Below are 10,209 nucleotides of genomic sequence, written 5' to 3' on the forward strand. Positions count from 1 at the left end.
TTTTAAATCCATGGAAATAATGGGGAAAAAAAAAAATCCTGTTCCAATTTACAAGGAAATACCTTGAGCCAAATTCCTTAAAAACAATCAAGAAGAAAAGGGAAGGAAGGTTGGTGGGAATATTGGATATGGCTGGATGGGGAATGGGAATGTGGATTTGGAATTCAGGTTCTGCTGTTCATCCTGTTTGTGGGAGAACAGAATTCCAGGATGGATTGGCTGGGAAGGGACCTTAAGGATGATCCCATCCCATGGGCAGGGACACCTCCCACTGTCCCTGAGTCCTCCCAGTGTCCAGCCTGGCCTGGGACATTCCAGGGATCCAGGGGCAGCCACAGCTGCTCTGGGAATTCCCAATATCCATCCATTCCTCTCCTCTGGCAGTGGGAGCCATTCCCTGGGTCCTGTCCCTCCATCCCTTCTCCAAAGTCTCTCTCCCTGTTTCCTGCAGCTCCTCCAGGTCCTGGAAGGTCACACTGAGCTCACCCCAAAGCTTCTCCTCCCCAGCTGAACATTCCCAGCTCTCCCAGCCTTTCCTGCTCCATCCCTGGGATCATCCTGGAGCCTCCTCTGGATCTCTGCAGCAGCTCCAGCTCCTCCCTGGGCTGGATCTGCAGGTGGAGCTCACCTGAGCAGGAACAGAATTCCCCCTTCCCTGGATCTCCCAGCCTCATTTCTTTTGGATCCTCATTTTTTCAACAGAACTGTTGCCTCAAACCCTCCTAGGATCATGTTTATTATTATTTTTTTAATTCCTCTCTGGTTTAGGATTTTTAGACTTTGTTCTTTCTGGTGTTTCTCCATGGAGACCATCATGGGCACCTTTAATTTTTTTCCACCAGCATCTGGGATCCACATCTTGGTGGGATTTCAGGAATTCCATCCCTGCACCACTGAGATCCTCCAATTCCTTCAGGTTTATTCCATCTTGGAATCATCCAGAGCAAGTTTTATCATTCCCTGACCACAGAACCATGTTCCAGGTGCTGCCTGAACTCCCCCCCTCTCCAACTTTTTGGGCTCCCAGGAAAGTGCATATTCCAACAGAAAACAGGAGGAAAACTCAGCCAATTCCCAGCTTCTCCAGTGCCAAGGAGTTTGGCACTAAGCAGCTTTTTGCTGCCTGGTGTCTGGCAGTGCTGGGTCTTATTTTCAACAAACCCTGTTAAAGGATTATGAGGGCCTTGTTAAAATAATGCCCTTGGAGCTTATTCCTTATTGGAAGGAAAACAAGGATAAACAGAAAGGCTTCTCTCATCCCCAGGGTTATTGCTTGGAGTGCTTTGAAAGGAGAAAAAAGGAGGAAAACTGGCAGGAATTAGGGAATATATAAACACACACACACTTGTCTGGGAATATAAAGTGAGTTTTGTTTCGTTTCTGCTTTACAGCCCTTGAAAAAAAAAAAAAAATTAACAGCTCCCCCCGCTACTTAATCTAATTAATGCTGATGTTTGGCCATTGCATGAAAAGTTTCACCTTGGAGAAATAATCAATTAAAAGGGAAAAGGGAAAGGAAGCCATTCCAAAGGGGAGTTGCTATATTTGCCTTTTTAATGGAGTTTAATAAATGGGAATTAGAAATCCATGGGCAGGAACAACAACAGCAAAATGGGAAAATTTAAACAGTGTTTGCCACAAAGTGCTCACGTTTTCCAAATAAAAGGTGGAGAGGCTGGATGGCTCCATGGGGAGCTCTGGGGGTCCTTCAGCTTCATCCAGGGGGGAAAACAGGGGAGATCCCAATTGTGCTGATGCCTGAGATCTGCTGGGCTTGCAGGGGATCAGATCCACCTCTCCTACTGCAGGGGGGGAATTGAGGATCTGGGATCAATGGGAACTGTCACCCCAACAGCAGCTCAGATTGGATGGCTGAGGGGGAAATGTCATTCCTGGTGGGATGGGGGATATCCCAGAATCTCAGAATTGCAGGTTTGTGTTGGAAGAGCCCTCAGAGATCATCCTGCTCCAAGCAGGGACACCTTCCCCTGTCCTGGACACTTCAGGAATCCAGAAGCAGCCACAGCTTCTCTGGGAATTCCATCCTAGCCAGGAATTCCCAATATCCCATCCAGCCCTGCCCTTGGCAGTGGGAGCCATTCCCTGTGTCCTGTCCCTCCACAATCATGTCCCAATCATCTTTGGGATCCTTGTCTCATCCCCAATCCCTCTCCAGCCTGATGAGTGACTGGATTCCATTCCCAGGCCAGTCCCTGGTGTGGATTTCTCTCCCCAGATCCAGGTCTGACCATGGAATGGGGCAGCCCCAAGCCCCTCCTTGTGTCCCTGCTGGTTTCTGGGGGCAGGACTGGATCAGGGCAGTGTCCATTGCTCTTTTCCCCAAATAATCCATATCTGGAGCTGGGAGAGCTGGAGATGGATCTGATTCTGGAATCCTGCTGGTTTCAGGCATCCATGGATTCTGTGGTAGGGAATTAGTGCTGGATATTCCAATTTCTGATTCCATTTGAGCCTCTCTGGCTCTTCCACTGAAACCAGCAATGACCAATCCCTTTTTCCTTTGTTTTCCCTGCATTTGATAACCCTCCATCATCTCCCCTCAATATATCCTCAATTGTTAATTATTCCTCCCATCCTTTTTTTTTTTTTGTTTTGTTTTGTTTTGTTTTTGTTTTTGCCTTTATCCCAAAGGATTTTTTTTTTCCATCTTTATTGTGGTTTTCAGGCCTTGTTTGGCTTTGGGAGCTGCTGTGACCAGAACTGTTTGGCAGCAATATCCTGACAGGAAAGGGGATGTTTTCCTCATCCCATTCCAATGGCACCACACATTCACACCTGCACTGGCCCCTATTCCCAAAATTCCAGCCTACTTTAATCAGATTAATGGAGCAGGCAGAAAGCCTCAACCTTTAATTAAATTTAATTAAATGAAAATGTTACACCCAGATCGAGTCCCTTGTTTTCTTTGCTTGTACACAAGCCTGAATCCCCTGCAGGCAGGAGCAACAAATTCCCAAAGATTTTCCAGGAATGCTTTGTGGAGGTGATTGCTGACCAAGAGGAGGGCAGTGCCATGGATTGTTCTCACAGTTTGCTGGGATTGAGCTGGGAACATTCCTTGGCACAAACAATTTGCTAAAATTGGTGCAGCCATCCAGACTTTTGGCTGAGGCTGGAGAAGATTCAGCTGCTCCTCGGATCCATCATTTGGTGAGTAAGAGCAGCACAACTCTTCTTTCTTCAAATTCCTTAGGGATGTCTCAGGGAGCCTTTGGTGAGGGGGGAAAGGCTGATTCTGTCCCAGATCACCAATATTTGAGGTTTCATCTGATTATAAAGTCTGGGAAAGCCAGAGGAGATTTTAATCTGCTCAGGGAATCCTGGAATGGTTTGGGTTGGAAGAGACTTTCAATCCCATCCATTCCCACCTCCTGCTTGGGCTGAGACACCTCCCACTATCCCAGGGGGATCCAGCCTGGCCCTGGGCACTGCCAGGGATCAGAAAATCTGGGAATTCCATCCCATATATCCTACCCATCCCTGCTCTCCTTCAGAGTGAAGTCATTCCCCAGGAGAATCCAACAGAAGATCTGAACTGGGAATCTGGGACACATGGACAGAGCAACAGCAGCTGTTCCAACATTTACAGGAATTCCCATCCAAACATTCTCTCCTGCACTTTGAGGCCATTCCCTGTGTCCTGTCCCTCCATCCCTTATCCCAAATCCCTCTCCAGCTCTCCTGGATCCCTCCAGGCCCTGCCAGGGGCTCTGAGTTCTCCCTGGACCCTTCTTTTCTTCAGGATGAACATCCCCAGCTTGCTCAGGAATTCTCCAGGCTCTTCCCAGCTCTGTTCCCTGGACATGCTGGTGGAAACTGGAGGTTCTGCTCCTTCCCATCTCTCCCATTCCTTCTCCTCAAGGAGAAGAACCACTCTGTGTTTGCTGAAAAATCTCCAATTCCACCTCTCCATGTCCTGGGATTCCATTGGTTTATCTCTTCAGAACTTTTCAGGTTGTCTTAAAATCATCAGAATTTTTAGCAATAAAGTTCTAAGATTTTGGACTTTGGTGGCAGCATTCCCAAAACTTCCATGGTGGTTGCACCAGCTGGGAATGAGAATACACTTCTGACTCCCAATGAAACCTGAGGTTTTCCTCAAATTCTGACAGTTGGGATTTTCCCAGGAAAAGAACAAAGCAAAACATAAATTTTCCTTTCCTTTCCTTTCCTTTCCTTTCCTTTCCTTTCCTTTCCTTTCCTTTCCTTTCCTTTCCTTTCCTTTCCTTTCCTTTCCTTTCCTTTCCTTTCCTTTCCTTTCCTTTCCTTTCCTTTCCTTTCCTTTCCTTTCCTTTCCTTTCCTTTCCTTTCCTTTCCTTTCCTTTCCTTTCCTTTCCTTTCCTTTCCCTTTCCTTTCCTTTCCTTTCCTTTCCTTTCCTTTCCTTTCCTTTCCTTTCCTTTCCTTTCCTTTTCCTTTCCTTTCCTTTCCTTTCCTTTCCTTTCCTTTGGGAACAAAGATAAAGGAAAAATAAATACTAAAAATAAAATAAAAAATAAAGATAGATTCTGTCTGAGGAGGATTTCAGAACCTTCCACCCATGTATCCAATGAAACAAGAACTTTTAGTCTCATTTTCCACATTTTTTGCCTCATTTTCCTCTGCCAAAATTGAAGGAAATTTTCTTTCTGCTTTTGTCCTATTTTTGCTATTTTTTTTGCTTTTTATTTTTTAAAATTTCTTTAAATCAGGTTAAACTTCAAGAGTTTTTATGGATGACTTCAGGAATATCCTTCCCAATTTTTTGCTCTAAGGCAGCTGAAACAAAACGTGCTGGGGAAAGATTATGGGTTAGATTTAGATTTAGTCCCTGAAAATGGGGGGTCAGGAACTGGAAGGGGGCACATTCCCAAGGCATTGTAATATTTTTAGGGAAACTCACCAATTTTTTTGGGATGAAAGAACATCCAGGAAATTTCTTTCCAGAAAAAAAGGATGGAATGCCCAAGCCCTCCTTGTTAAGGCAGAATGTGACAAGGTTTGGTTGTGTGAAATTAGGAATAAAGGGATGGATTCAGGAATGCCAAGGAATTGGGGGAAATAAAAAAAAAAAACCAAACCAAAAAAAACAAAAAACAAAAAAAAAAAAAAAAAACTAAAGGAAAGAAAAGATTTTGAACTTGGAATTTTTTATTGCCACATTGCAAGAAATGGAATTTTAGTGGAATTTATCCACTCACAAATCTCACCCTTGCAGTACCTGATGCTCCTTTCTCCAAATCCCAAATCCTGGCTGCTTTCTCAGTGGGAAAGATTCCAGTGTTGGCACTGGCAGTGTCCAAAAAGGGAAAGTTTGCTTGTTCTCCAAGGAGGAAATAATGGTGCAACTCCTGGAATGTGAAAACATCCAAAACTTTATAAAAGAGGATTAAAATCTGAGAGAAAAAGCCTTGAGCTTTGCAGGAAGCAAAACAATTCCAATGAGAGCCAGCAAGGACTATGAAAAAAAAAAAAAATTATCTATTTATCCTGCAAATAGAGGGAGCTTGGAAATCATAAAAACTTTACAAAAGCATTCCTGTTCATGGGAATATTCTGGGAATATAAAAAAAACCCAAACCAAACCAAAACAACAATAACAACAAAACAGAGAAAAAAAAAAAGAGGGTTTTTTGCTCCTTGAAAAAACTGCAGAAATTTAAAGTTTATCAAGGCTGACCCTCTGTGCCTGGGGTTTTTAATGGAAAATAATTCACTCAGTTTGGTAGGGAATATGGATAAAGTGCAAAAGGCAGATGGAAATCCCAGTGTCCAACCCAGTGGATAGTATTGGAAAACTCATCTTTAAGCTGCTCCTAAGTGAGCCAAGCTTAGCTGCATAAATTAACCCAATTAATTTGGTCTGAAATTAGCTTTTAAAGCAGGATTTTCAAGAATTTAAATAGATTTGAGCCCAAATAGCTCTGGGAGAGTGGGATGTGTCCATGAATAATTCCCAACTCCTGGTTGCTTCCTAGTTTTCATCCTTGAGCAGTTTAATTTAATATTAGGAAAATAATAATTAATATTAGGGGGATAAAAAAGCATATTTTAATTAATTTTCATGATCCACCCTCTCCCAGAGAAGATGAGCAGCCCTAATTTGAAGTCAGGGAGGTTGAGGCTGGATCACCACAAACCTGGAATGGGAATCATTGCACATGGAGATCATTGGGTTTGACATCTGGATCACCAACATCTGGAATGGGAATCATTGCACATGGAGACTGTCCCAGCCAAGGATTTCCTACCTGGATGACCAACATCTGGATGGGAATTATTGCTCAAGGAGAGAATTCCAAGCATGGATTTGACACCTGGATCTTCACATACCTGGAGGTCACTGCATGGAGATCATTCCAGACTTGGATTTCACTCCTGGATGACCATAGACCAGGAAAGGGAATCACTGACATGGAGACCATCCCAGCCAAGGATTTCCTGCCTGGATGAGCAAAATCTGGAATGGGAATCATTGCACACAAAGGTCATTCCAGCCAAGGATTTCCTACCTGGATCATCACACCTGGAATGGGATCACTGCATGGAGATCATTCCAGACTTGGATTTTCTACCTGTCTTGCCACAAACCTGGAATGGGAACCATTGCATGGAGAGGTCATTCCAACCTTGGATTTCACACCTGGGTCACCACAAACCTGGAATGGGAATCATTGCACAAGGAGATCATTCCAAGCATGGGTTTGACACCTGGATCTTCACATACCTGGAGAGATCATTCCAGCCTTGGATTTGACACCTGGATTTACCACAAATCTGGAAGAGGAATCATTGCACATGGAGATCATTCCAGCCTTGGATTTGACACCTGGATCTTTACATACCTGGAAGGGGATCACTGCATGGAGAGATCATTCCAGACATGGATTTCCTACCTGGATCACCCCAGGCCAGCCCAGTACTGTGGTTCCTTTTGAACATCCCATCTCCTCTCTGGAACACTTGGAATATCCAGCAAGGAAACAGCTGTGGACAAGTTCAGAGATTGGAGATACAAAACTCCAGACTCTGCTCTGGGAGGTGCAAACTCCTGGAATCCTGTGCTCTTCCTCAAGGTTCCCACCAACTCTCTTCAGACCAGAATCTGAATTTTCAGCCCTCATGGGGATGATCCTGGGCAGTTCCCAATCCTCTTATTCCCCTTGGATCAACTGCAAATTCCTCCCTCTCTCTGATTTTTTATTCCAGTGGGTGATAATTTCTCATTTGGCCAAAAATTCCAGTTGGATTTAGGATCTTGATGGGTTGGAGAGCTGGAGGGAACAGATGAAATTGGGAATCTCCAGGGAGATTTGTGCTTGTAAAAAAGAGAGAGAGGGAGTGACAGGTAAAATGGGGATGGTTTTAAATTAAAAGAGGGAAGATTTAGGTGGGAAATTAGAAGGAAATTCCTCCCTGTGAGGCCCTGGAGAAGCTGTGGCTGCTCTGGATCCCTGGGAGTGTCCAAGGCTGGGTTGGAGGAGGTTTGGAGCAGCTGGGACAGTGGAAGGTGTCAGGCTTGGAATGAGATGATCCTTCCAACCCAAACCATCCTGGGATTTGGTAATTCTGGGGTAAGGAGTGAAATCCCTGAGTCAGGGAATATTCTGGACACACCACTTGTGGCAAAGATGCCGCAAATAAAACAATGGTGAAACAAAACCCTGAGAGGAGGAAAAGCTTTGAGTTTGTGTCCAAAAAGGGACAATGAAACATCAAATTTGGGATCTTAAAATCCATGAAGTGTGAAAATTATCCAAGTCATGCCTGGAAATTTATGCAGCGCTTGGAATTTCCTCCTCATTATATTGAAGAGCAAAAAATCCAGTGGTTCTGGAGGGTCAGGGACGCTTTGATTCCCAAATATCCCAATACTCCAGGAGCTGGATCTAAACTCCAAATCCTGCTCCTGCTCAGCCTGATCCATGGGAATGTCCCCAAAGTTTGGAAAGGGCAATTCCCAATCATTGGGGTGGCCAAGGACCTGATTCCACACAAATCCTACAGAAATCCCACACAAATCCCACACAAATCCCACACAAATCCCACAGCATCCCCCTGCTCTATCCCAGATCTGGCTGTCCTGGAGAAAATCCTATGGGATATGTGGAATTATTGCCCAAAACCACCAGGAAAAAGGTTGGAATATTAGGGAAAAACAGGAAGGAGGAGCTGGAGGATGATGCAGAACTGGATAATTTGAGGGAGCATCAATGAATTTAAAAATCCTGGAGAGTGAGGCAGAATATGAAATTAACTGGTGGAAGAAAACAGGGAAAAAAAACATCTTAGGAAAACATCTCCAGAAAATTCCTTGGAAAGGTTTCATGGCCAATACTGAGGGTTTGATGCCCAAAATTCCTGGGGGAAATTCCAGGGCACAAAAACCATTTGAGATTCCCTGAGCAGCTGCTGGTGCTGATTCCCAGAAGGGGTCAGTGTTTCCCAAGGATTTGTGTGGAATTACCCTGTTCTTCCAAAGGCAAAGTGCAATTCCTGGATGGATAAATATGGATAAATGGGAGTAGTGGGAGCAGCCTCAGGTGAAATCGAGCTCATTGCAAGTGGGAACTCACCTGGATAATTCCACAAATAATTGACCTGGGATGTGGGAATTAACTTTGGAGCAAGAAGGGGGATGAAATGGGAATATTGTGCTCAGGAATTCCAGGATTTGGGAATTAGCTCTGCCTTGGAGTTAGCAGGGGGATGAGATGGGAATATTGTTCTCAGAAATCATAAAATGTGGGAATTAGCTCTGCTTTGGAACAGGCAGAGGGATGGGATGGGATGGGATGGGATGGGATGGGATGGGATGGGATGGGATGGGATGGGATGGGAATATTGTGCTCAGAAAATACAATATGTTGGAATGAGCTCTGCCTTAGAGTGAGAAGGTGAGATGAGATGGGAATATTGTGCACAGAAAATGTAAAATATGGGAATTAGCTCTGCCTTGGAGCAAGCAGGGAGATGAGATGGGAATATTGTGCTCAGAAATTCCAAAATGCTGGAAATAGCTTTGCCTTGGAGTGAGAAGGGGGGGATGAGATGTGAATTTTATCCTCAGAAAAGTGCTCAACATTCCATTCCCACTTTCTCTCCCTAAATCTCCTCTCAGCTGCTGTACCAGGAAAATCCTTTTCTTTGCTTTGAAGTTCTGGGAATTTCCAGCTCTGGCAGCAGAGATGGATCTCAGGAGAGTCTCAGGGAGCCAGGGCCCTCCAGAGCAGCTGTGGAATTAATGAATCTGAGTGATACCAGGGGAAAGTGGGAGCATCCTGATTCTCCAGCTGTGAAAACATCAGCACCTTCCACCTGCACCTGCAGCACTTTTCCCTATCCCATTCCTGAGTTTCTCTCCTAAATCCCATAGGGATCCATCCCTCTGGATTTATTTTTACAGCCTATTATATAAATATATAAAAATAGATTTATATAAATGTATAATATATATATAGTTATTTATACAAATATAAAACAAAAAATATTTTTATTTTTTGATGTTGGCATCAACTTTAAAAGCTGTTCCTGTGTTGATTGCTGAAATTTGGGGAGACCCTGGAAGATTCTCTCTGTAATTTCATCCCTCCTCTTTTCCACTGGAGTCTTACCCAAAATTAAGCTTGGAATCCCTGGAAAGCCCTGGTGGAGGAAAGGCACTGGTGATTCTGGTGGATGGAATGACTGGAAAAATGGGCATGAAATCCACATGGAAATCCTTGAATTGCTACAGTGAGGGGGAAATCCTAAAAAGAAGAACCTAAAAGGAAGATCCAAGGTAAGAAGCAAAGAAGGGAAAAGAGGAAAATGGGGACACAGGTGACATCCCAGGAATATTTTAGTTGGTCACAACAAGGATAAACTTTTTCCTGGTGAAATGAACTATAAATCATTGGATAAATAACAATTAAAAGCCATTTTTAAAATGATATTTCCTGTTTAAACCCTGGGATTAAATATTTCACCTCATAAAAACCAATGCTTCCTCCTGCATCTCCAAAATCTGTTGACTCTGGATTTGGTGCAGGATACAGCCCAGAATTTCACCTGGAGACATTCCTGGAGCAGGATCCCACCTAATTCCTTCTATGGATTGGTGTCCCTGGAAAACCCAACCCAAACTTGTCAGAATCCTTCAAACCAGGGCAAAATGTTCCCTTGGGACATGTGCAAAAAGCCAGGAGGGAAAGATTCCCTTTCATTTAAAT

The sequence above is a fragment of the Erithacus rubecula genome (assembly GCF_903797595.1).
Source record: "Erithacus rubecula genome assembly, chromosome: 3".
NCBI classification, from domain to species: domain Eukaryota; kingdom Metazoa; phylum Chordata; class Aves; order Passeriformes; family Muscicapidae; genus Erithacus; species Erithacus rubecula.